The sequence below is a fragment of the Lepeophtheirus salmonis genome, unplaced genomic scaffold, assembly GCF_016086655.4.
Source record: "Lepeophtheirus salmonis unplaced genomic scaffold, UVic_Lsal_1.4 unplaced_contig_1887_pilon, whole genome shotgun sequence".
Lineage (NCBI taxonomy): Eukaryota > Metazoa > Arthropoda > Copepoda > Siphonostomatoida > Caligidae > Lepeophtheirus > Lepeophtheirus salmonis.
In genome coordinates this window covers 1-10803 of record NW_027293061.1, presented here as the reverse complement: position 1 = coordinate 10803, position 10803 = coordinate 1, and the positions used below count along the sequence as shown (strand labels likewise).

Below are 10803 nucleotides of genomic sequence, written 5' to 3'. Positions count from 1 at the left end.
GCAAATACTTGCTCAGAAGATATCCACCAGGTAGTTGGATCGAAAGAGAAACCTACTATTAAAAATTATATAAAAAATGCTCAATTATTGTAAAGCTATGTTCGCTTGCTAAGTAGTCGTGTATCAGTCAGGTAGTTATGTATTCTTCTCTTATTTTCATGTAACTTTTATTGTGCCAAAAGCTCCAAAGCATTCATTAGTTTTTTTTTGTTTTTTTAAATATTTAAGATAATTGTTATTACTATTGTCAAAGCTCAAAGTAATTATCTTAATGTTTCCAAAGAGAAAAAAATTAGAAATGAATTCCTATATTTAATAGAATAATGTTGGTAGTGAATGTTTTGCAGTTATACTCATGTTTAGATTTAAATGTTGCATGCTATAATTTTAAGTTTTCAAATTTCATTCAAATTTTATCCGAAATACAACCCTTTTAAGTATTAAGTTAAATTTTGTGTATTCATAAATAATTTATGTAGAAAACAACTTTGTATTGAAGGTGATGACACGGAGTTATTCCTCTAATTCGACAATTTAGTTGTTGTATTTATTATACAGCTCTGTAGAATAATCCTTGGGAAGAATTGGTAACTACTATTCAATAATTTTTCCCCCTTTTTTTAAGGAAAAATGGCTAAATATAGTCAAGGTAATGACGTGCCCAGTGAAAATCGAATCATATAATGTCATAAGCCTTCCAATTTTTTATAATTATTGTTCATATACGAGGGAGGTGTTTTCAAAAAGTTAGGTGACTTTTAAAATTTTGTAGGCAACGTACATTCCATATGCTCGATTTGTTTATGTTAGTACACTCAAAACAAACAAATATTTAATGTTTTAGCTATATAATATGTTTAGTTTGTTTTAGAGAGGCATAACGGTTATAAGTATATTGTTTTTGGTGAATTAGCATCAAATTTTGTAAACAAAAAGGATACTAAGTGCTCCAAAACCCTTGAAATGTTGACAATGGTATACGATGAAACTGTTCTGAATAAATAAAAAATGTTTTCAAGGGGTAAAAACTCTTCCAAGTATAGTCGAGATGATGCCAATGACGAGAAATGAAGTTCGATCAAACGTCAAAGCTCGATGTTTTTTCTTTTTTTACTACCGTGGCGTAATGCTTCAGGAATTCTTACTATATGGTTGTAAGGTCAATAAAGAGTATTATCTTAAAGTTATGCACCACTTGCAAAAAGCTATACGAAGAAAACGTACGGAATTGTGGAAAAACTATTTGCTTGTGAGATATTTTTTGGCCAAAAACAACACCATAATCAGTTGCAATTAGCCTCAGTCACGATATTCACCGGATTTGGCCTCATATAACTTTTTTTTGTTTGTTCCCAAAACTGAAGAGATCTATAAAAGGACGGAGATTTCTAACGATTGATGAGATAAAGACTGTATCACTGGAAGAGCTCAAGGCTATACTACTGAAAAGTGCTTATGAGAAGTACTTCGAGGATTGGAAAAAGCATTGGCACAAGTTAATTGTATCTGAGGGGGTTACAACATAAATAACGATGAAATTAATAACTCCTTTTTTTTCTAAAAATACAAAGTCAGTCACCTTAATTTTGAACACCCCTATATATATTGTGGACAAGTTGGTGATAGTAATGCAACTCTAAAGTTAGATTTGTTTTATTTTGGGGCAAAAAAGAAGTATTTTAGCATTTTTTGATAGGGGATGTCTAGAATTGTTAATATAGTATTTGTAACACTCCAAGGTCATATGTACGAAACTTGAATTTTTTTCAATATGTATAATATATTTAATCATCGATTGGCTATATATTTTACTATTGCATTTATAATCTTTTTAGCCAAAATATTTTCAAATTTTCAATCCTTATGTATATCAAATATGATACTTATAGAATAAGGTTAAGGGAAAAATTAGATGTCCGTAATCAATAAGGGATTAAGATACAATCTTTAAAAGGTAGGAATTATTGTGATATTTAGAAGCCTATAAAATTTACATTGGAATATGGAATAAAAATGTTTTAAAAGCTCCGTAACTTTCCTTTCACCTCCAAGATGAAATACTTTTCTAGAGTTTTTTAGCATTACAACAGAACAAATATTAGAATAATTACTTTTAAAAGAATATTCGAGAGCAATGAAACACCTGTGCCAAACAAATAAAAGTTTTTTTCGTTCCAAATTGGCTCTTTTTAAATTATTTTAAAAGGTTAGTACTAACTGTAAATGAGGTAAATTAAACAAAAAAAAATAAAAATAGAATCTATGCGTGAGGATCAGGACTTTTCGGCACATGTGTTACAATTATTGATGAACAGATTGAGCATTTCTTTAAAATTTATTTCAGCTATGTTTCCTAAGAAATAAAGAAGTTTTCTTCATATTCTAATAGACATATAATAGCTTCATCATATTTAGGTAAAATGGCCTTTAATTTAGTGTAATTGTATCTTGTATTAATTAAGATGGTGAATTAAAATTTTATTCGAGAAATAAAACAAAGTAGTTTTATTTCGTTTTTTTAATTTTCAACATTCAAAACCTTGATTAGAAGGAGCCATAAAAGAGAATATTCTATAAAAAGGGTTGAAAAGTTAAATATAGAAAAGTGCCGTAATCCTGGCTCTGTTATTTGGAAGATAGAAGGGGCGGGGGGTAATTCGGGGACTATTATAGATGACTCCCTATCAATACATTGATAATGACTATGGTTATAGTACACTTTATCGACAAACCTTTTTAACGAAAGGACACTTTGGGGAATTTGACGAAAAATTAATGAGTAATTCGATATCCGATCCGATTCAAAATTGAAGCTACAATACTAAATAATAAAGATTATCATTCATGTTATACCAACTTCAAAAAAAAAAATCTATAATTATTTGGCACGAATAGCAATGATAAAGTGTCAATTCGTTACTAAATAATTCATTTAATTATGAGGAGTTTCTAAGTTGGTTCGAACCGCTATTAGAATCGTTTTTATAGAGACAACCACTCAATAAATAAATGAGAAGGATAAAAAAATTTAAAGTAGCCAATCCAGGTGTTGACTAAAATATGGCTGATCAGGCAAGGGAGTTCTTAGCTACACACGCTCCATGCTACAACCAAAAACACCACGAAATATCATTAATATCACAACATTGTTCTGGCTTTGATAGAAAATTTACTGTTTTCATTCATACATAGCACCGAAATCTAATCCATCTACTTAAAATTAATATAAAATGGTAATTTATTAAGATTTAATCGAAAAACAAAAACAGCATATACTATCATTGGAAAATATATCTCACTCAATGAAACCTCCGTTGGTATAAATAATTGTATAGATTCAGGTCTTCAAATATGCGCAGGCCCTAGAATCTAGAGCCCGATCTAAATTCTTGAATTCTGGGACGATTGAGTCGATCAGGGGCTTTCTGCTGGTGTGAGGAACTCTGTTAATCTTTGATGCGGGGTAGTTCTAGGCATTATAATCAGGGGCGTCTGCAGGTGGTACGCTGGAGTGGCTGTAGCTCTCCTCCCCCCCAAAAAATAAGGAATTTTTGCTTTTTACTAGAAAATTTAATATTTGATTTTTTTGTTTTAATTAATAATAGAAAAATAATTAATTTTTTTGTAAGGAGCTGTGGATTTTTTAATTTTTTTTTAAGGAGCTGTGGATTTTTGAATTTATTTGTAAGGAGTCGTGGATTTTTGAATTTTTTTTCTGGAAAATTTAATCTCAAAATTGCAATTTGTAGCAAATAATTAAACATTTTAAAGTGTAAAATTGTCATTCACAGGAGTGTCTGCACGAATAGATAGCTATGTTTAGATATATATATATTTTTTTTTTTTTTTTTGGGGGGGCTTAGTTTTGAAAAAAGTAGAAATATGAAGTTTTTGGAATAAAAATAGAAAAAATTAAATTTTTGGAATAAAAATTGAAATTAAATTGAAATATTAATTTTTTTAGTTTTAAAAAATAAAAAAATTGAAAAACTTAATTTAAAAATATCAAATTTCAAATCCACAGCTGTTCTTCAAATTAATTTTTTGGAAAAAATTTCCAAAAATCAATAACTATTCAGAGAAAATGAAAGTTTTAGGAACAATATTAGAAAAAATTAAATATTTTGAAAAAATAATTTGACAAATTAAATTCAACAAAAAAGCAAATGCTCAATTTTTCTAGTTAGATGAAAATTCCTTAATTTGAGTGGCTGTAGCCCCCAGCCCACCTCTGCAGACACCCCCGATTCAGTACAAAGTGTTCTGCAAGATATACAACTGAAAAACACAGACCAGTGATGACAGTCCTGTCGAATACTGAATAAAATTTCTATTGAAAAGAGGTCAAAAAAGCCAAGAAAGCCAGATTACTTTTTTTTTTAAATGATGTTACAAAACAGCCCATGAAAAGTAAAGTGGGTTTAATATAATTTATATCTTTCTTGCACTCTATATGTATGTATATCTATGTAAATAAAAGAATATGTTACAAAAATATAATTAGAAATGTATTACATTTATACTTATAAATTATGGTAATGACAACATGATAGAAGAAAATTATTAAAAAACTTACATTTGTATAAATAATACTCTCTGCTAAAAGAAATTATCTACTCTTGTTTAAAAACATATATGCCACTATAAATAAATTTTGTAGAATAAAACTATATAAAAACTCTAAATTTTCATTTGATTAAAAGGTTTTTCCATATTGTTATCATTCAAATTGGACCATCAAATGTACTAAAAGATAAGTATGAAATAGGTTTTGTGATTTGCATATTGAATAAATTTTCCCCACTTGAATTTATATCAATATATTGATATTTAGATTGTAAAAATAAATGGAAGTATATTGTGAGACTTTCTTATCAAGTTTTATTTTATTTTTAACTCAAATGTATGTATTGTATATATGTGTTTAACAAACTCTGTGTTAATAAAGCTTCAAGCATTATTTGTATAAGTTTTGAGCTGACGGACAGTTGGTTCGTGAGATAAAGCATTGTAAGTGAAACAATTTTATTAAAAAAATATTTTTGTTTATTAATGAAGCATTGCTTTTTGGTCAAAAATAAAATAATACTGAAAAAGCCAAAGCTTGGGTTGAAAAAATTATTCGGACTAAGCAATCATTAAACATGAGCCTCGTTAACATCGGACACTAAGGACTATCCGAAAGAGGCAGTAGCTCCATCACTATACTCTAGAGTCCAATTCACAATCTACCGAGTAGACGGCACACAATGAGGCAAATCCAAAGCGTGAAAAGATGCAAGAGTTTGCTTTTCATGGTTATAGGATAAGTATTCTGAGATACGGATGGGAAAACATTCATTGATAACCCTGGAAAGGGCCAAAATATCAACCAGGATTATTACATAGCATTGTTGGCACGTTTGAATGATAAAACTACGAAAAAACGACCCAATTCGAAAAAAAGGGAAAACAAGGGCATCAGAAAATTGAATGACTGCTATAATCAGAATATCCCCTCAAATGTTACTATATTGGATAAATAAATCACATGTTTCCAAACAAATATATTTTTCTGTGTCAGCTTACCACCTTTCCAGCTGACCTGTTATCATATAAAAACATAAAAAGGTGGCAACTATGTAATAAGGTAGAGTCTTTAAGATGCAAAATTACCTGAGAAAAAAATACCAAATGTATCAGATAGTAGGTTTTCCCCGATTTGCGTTTTATAAAATTATAAAGTAGTGTTTTCGATATTCACGAAAAGTGGTAATTGCATCTCTTTCCAGTCACCTTACGATAAGTATCACTCCCAAATTCTTCTTTCACTATACAAAAGTCATATTCCACATATATTCAAAATAAGATTGCTATAAAAGTTTCACAAAATATTACAATATCAAATTTGAAGGCAAAATACTTTATCGAATTATTGGCCCAGTAATCCACTAAAAAAGGGTATGGAGGATAGGAAACTACATTATTATGACATTTTCTTTTCATAAAATGATTTTTAGTGACATTTGTATCGGCTCTACGGGAACACTCCACGTCAAAATGTTTAAAAATATAACCAATTATTTCAAACTATGCACAACCCGTTAGATTCTAAAGTTGAATTTTTTACCAAAGTATAGATGAATGTGTAACGTTTACAAAAATGTACTTTCCTAATTTTCGATCCTATTCTGCCACATACTTCTAATTGGCCTCCAGTGGTCGTTTTGGCATAGAAAAAAACACCAATATATATAATATTTTGTTTCAGGGATATTATTTTAATCAAAGAAGTCAATAATATAATTCATTTTTGAATTAGCAGAGAGAAAAAATATTTTTGTCTTATAAAATAGATAAAACAATTAATCAAAAATAATTGTTTAAAGAGAACATACATATGTAGCATGTGAACAAAATCAAGCTAAAATGTTTTTTTCCCGCAAATTTGAGTTTGTATTCTATGACGAATTATTGTCCATTTCTATAAAAAAACTCATTATAATTAATTTTTCTGAGGTGCCACAAAAAAATATCGTCACATTGAAAGAATTTTAAAATGAACAGATTTTATTAAAATTAAGTCAAATTGAACACAATGGCTATAATTGAAATTTTGCGCCAAAGGTATAATTGAGACAAACCTTAAATTGGGCATTTCTTCTTTCTTAATAATAATTGTCATGATAGTTTTCACCGATGAAAGGAGATCATTCTAAACGCTATATGTATTCCATATTATAAAACCGTTTTATATTTGGAATTTATTACATTAAAAAAATATTCAATCCATCTTTGTGTGAGAACATCTTTATGGTACAAAAATTTTATATACAGAAAGACTTAACTGAACATTTCAAAGTAATTTATAATATCTAATATTTTCTAACCTGGGATAGAAAGCCTTATATTTAACATGTGAAACTATGTATATGTTCTATTCACTCTGATGCAAACTCAAATTGGATGTAACAACAAAGTCAAAATGGCAAAACATGTACATATTGAGTCTGTTTATTCGAATATTAAGATCTGTGCTCAATAATAGAATTGATTTGGAAATATATTTAACATCTTTTTTAATATAATTAGTGAAATGGAATACAACATTACCCCAAAAATAAAACAGTTTTTAATAAACTACACACCCATCGACAATGGCTCAATATTACACTTTTTAATTATGTAATTTTTTTAATTTCGTAAAAATCTAGGAAAATGCTAAAAGTACTTATATGAGCTGAAGGCATTGCTAAAAATATGGTCTTTGTTTAAAAAGGTAGTCTTAACAGTGCTACTATGGAATCTCAACAAGTCATCATTTTTCTATTATCATAGTTAAAATATCATAATTCAGTTTATGAAAGATTCATTTTTTTGCTATATTTAGTACAAAGTACGTACTTATGAATTTGGATGAAGTTTTGGGAAGTTATATTAGAATTGCAGTCATTCGAAATAACTACAGAAAAAGGATTGTCAGAACAACCACAAAATTTATTTTTTCTCGTTAGGGACTAGACCGATCAGGTCAATGTATATTAATGTGTTTTAGGGTGTTAAAAATTTTGGGTGTAGAAAATCCCATTACACTAACAAAGGGTTAAGTCATACGAAATATGTACCCTCTTCTTGCAGTTTTTAGTAGCTACAATTTAACTACTAACCCTTTACTGCCACAGTACACCCCAGACAGTTTTTCATCCATACATATAGATGAATTCCTCTCTATTAGTATAGATATAACTAAAGGACATTTCAATTTGAAATGTTAATAATTAATATTTCATTTAAAAAGAGTGTCTAGATAAGTATGTAGTAATATTGATTTGATTGGATTATTTATAGCAAAATCACCGTATCAAGTCATAAAAGATGCAATAAACCTTTTAAGTTTTCTAAAATGTAGAATTTAGTTTTTAATTAATTATTTATAGGAAAATAAACTTTTATAATAATTATAGAAACAAAAAAGTATTTAAAAAATGAAATGGGTATTGCTCCTATAAAAATAAAGTGTATTAAAATACTGCCATAATTGGATAGGATAATATATCATTTGTACTATGTATGTATAATTTTTTATTCATTATGTATACAATTTCAGGGGCTAATGATAAAATGGCCAGTCTCAAGCAAGAGCTTGAGCTGGATGTTCATAAAATACCTTTAGAAGAATTGGCAAAACGATACAACATAAACTTTCAAAGTGGATTAACTAGCGCTCAAGCTGCTGAACACAATAGAAAGTATGGTTTGAATGCTCTTACCCCACCTCCCACAACACCTGAATGGGTAAAGTTTTGTCAAAACTTATTCGGAGGTTTGTGCTCTTCTTTCCTTGGCTTGAGTTATTCTTTGCTTCATTGCCTACTCTATTCAAGCTAGTGCTTATGAAGAACCCAAGATGATAACTTTACTTGGTATTATATTAATCAAGTTGTCGTAGTTGTAACGGGTGTTTTCCTACTATCAAGAGTCAAAATCATCAAAGATCATGGAATCATTCAAAAATTTGGTACCCCAGTATGCTCTATGCTTGCGAAATGGTGAGAAATTAAACATCAAGGCTGAAGAGTTAACACTTGGAGACATCATCGAAGTTAAATTTGGTGATAGAGTTCCAGCAGATATGAGACTACTTGAATCTCGGGGTTTCAAAGTAGATAATTCCTCTTTGACTGGAGAATCCGAGCCTCAGTCCAGGTCTACCGAATTCACAAACGACAACCCATTGGAGACAAAAAATTTGGCTTTTTCTCCACGAATGCAGTTGAAGGTACAGCTAGAGGTGTTGTTGTCGTATCGGCACGATAACACTGTTATGGGTAAGTACTGAATTGGCTTCTGGATTGGAAGAATTAGAATGCTCTGTACAAAATTGCCATTTCATTCATCTCGTCTGCAGGAGTTGCTGTTTTCCTCATTGTGACCTTCTTTGTTATTGCTTTTTATCTTGGGATTTACCATTGGCTTGATGCTGTCATTTTCTTAATTGGTGTCATTTGTGGCTGGTAATGCCAGAAGGTCTTTTGGCTACTGTGTACTGTCTTTGACACTAACTACTTGAGAGAATGGCATCTAGAACTTTGTTGGTAAAGAATTTGGAAGCGGTAGAAACCCTTGGATCTACGTAACCAGTTGCTCTGAAACAAAAACTGGTACTTTAACTCAAAACCGAATGACAGTTTGCACACATGTGGTTTGATAATCAAATTATGGAAGCTGATACATCAGAAGATCAAACTGGAACCTCAATGAACAAAAAATGCCCGGGTTGGAAATATTTAGAAGGAGTGATGTGGCATTATGTAATCCGAGCAGAATTTAAAACTGGACAGGAAGTGTTGCTGTCTCCAAGGGAAATGATGGTGATGGCTTCGGAAGCAGCTTTGTTGAAATGTACTGAGCTTACCATGGAAATGTAATGCATCGAGGAAGGAATAAAATTTGGCCAAAATTCCTTTAACTCCTAAATAAATACCAAGTTTCAATTCATGAATCTGAAGATAACAAGGACAGACGCTTTATTTTGGTAATGAAGGTGCCCCAGAGAGAATCTTCAGAAGATGGGCTACTAATGATTGACGGGCAGGAACTGACTTTAACTCCAGAATGGAAAGACAAGTTTAATAGTGCATATATGGAACTTGAGTGGGCTTGGAGAGCGTGTTCTTGAACTTTGTGATCAGCCATTAAGTCTTCAAAAATATCTGAAGGTTATCCTTTTGATGCGGAAGATGTGAACTTTCTATTGAAGGACTAAGATTTGTAGGGCTTATGTCAATGATTGATCCTCAAATAGCACGCTGTACCTGATGCTGTCGCAAAAATGTCGTTCTGCTGGTATTAAGGTTATTATGGTTACTGGGGATCATCAATCACTGCAAAGCTATTACTAAATCTGTTGGTATTATCTCTGAAGGAAATGAAACAGTTGATCTATTATGGAGCTCAGAAAAAGTGTTTCTGTAGATCAAGTTAATTCAAGAAGAAGCTCATGCAGCTGTTGTTCATGGTGGAGAGTTAAAAGATCTTCAGAAGAAAAGGAGCTAGATGATATATTGATGTACACACTTCCGGTACATGTAGCACAGGCGCATATCCGCAGAAGCAGTGCGTTGTGTTGAAGGCATCAGAGAATCAGTGCTAAACTATTGCTGCATGTTAGCTTTGCGTGATGGTGTCATGGATTATACACTACATTAAGAAAAGCTGATATTAGTGTTACTATGGCCACGGATCTGATGTATGTAGCTTGCAAGCACATGATTCTCCTTGATAATAACTTCCGCTCCATTGCAACTTTGATGTTGAAGGGAAGGTGATTTTGATGTGTGTATGAAGAAATCATTCTTACCTCTTCTCCTCTAATATTCTGAGATTTCTCCTTTCTTGCTTTTCATCTTGGCTGATGTACCTTTGCCCTTGGGTACCGTAACCATTCTTTGCATTGATTTGGGTACTGACATGGTTCCTGCAATTTCCATGGCATATGAAGAAGCTGAATCTGATATCATGAAACGTCAACCTCGAAATCCATTTACGGATAAACTTGTGAATGAACGCTTAATCTCTATGACATATGGACAAATTGGTATGATTCAAGCCTCTGCTGGTTTCTTTGTGTACTTTGTAATTATGGCTGAGAATGGATTTTATCCGTCCAAACTCCTTGGTTTAAGAAGAGCCTGGGATTCGCATGGCGTAAATGACTTGCAAGATTCAATGGGTCAGGAATGGACCTATCACGATAGAAAAGTACTTGAGTACACGTGCCACACAGCCTTTTTTGGCTCCATTGTCGTTGTACAATGGGCTGAT

At 31.2% G+C, this 10803-nt stretch overlaps 1 pseudogene; it reads left to right on the top strand.

Moving 5' to 3' along the window:
• Window positions 1–7968: 7968 nt before the first annotated feature.
• LOC121131148 (sodium/potassium-transporting ATPase subunit alpha-like) lies at window positions 7969–10797 on the top strand (annotated as a pseudogene).
• Window positions 10798–10803: the final 6 nt, after the last annotated feature.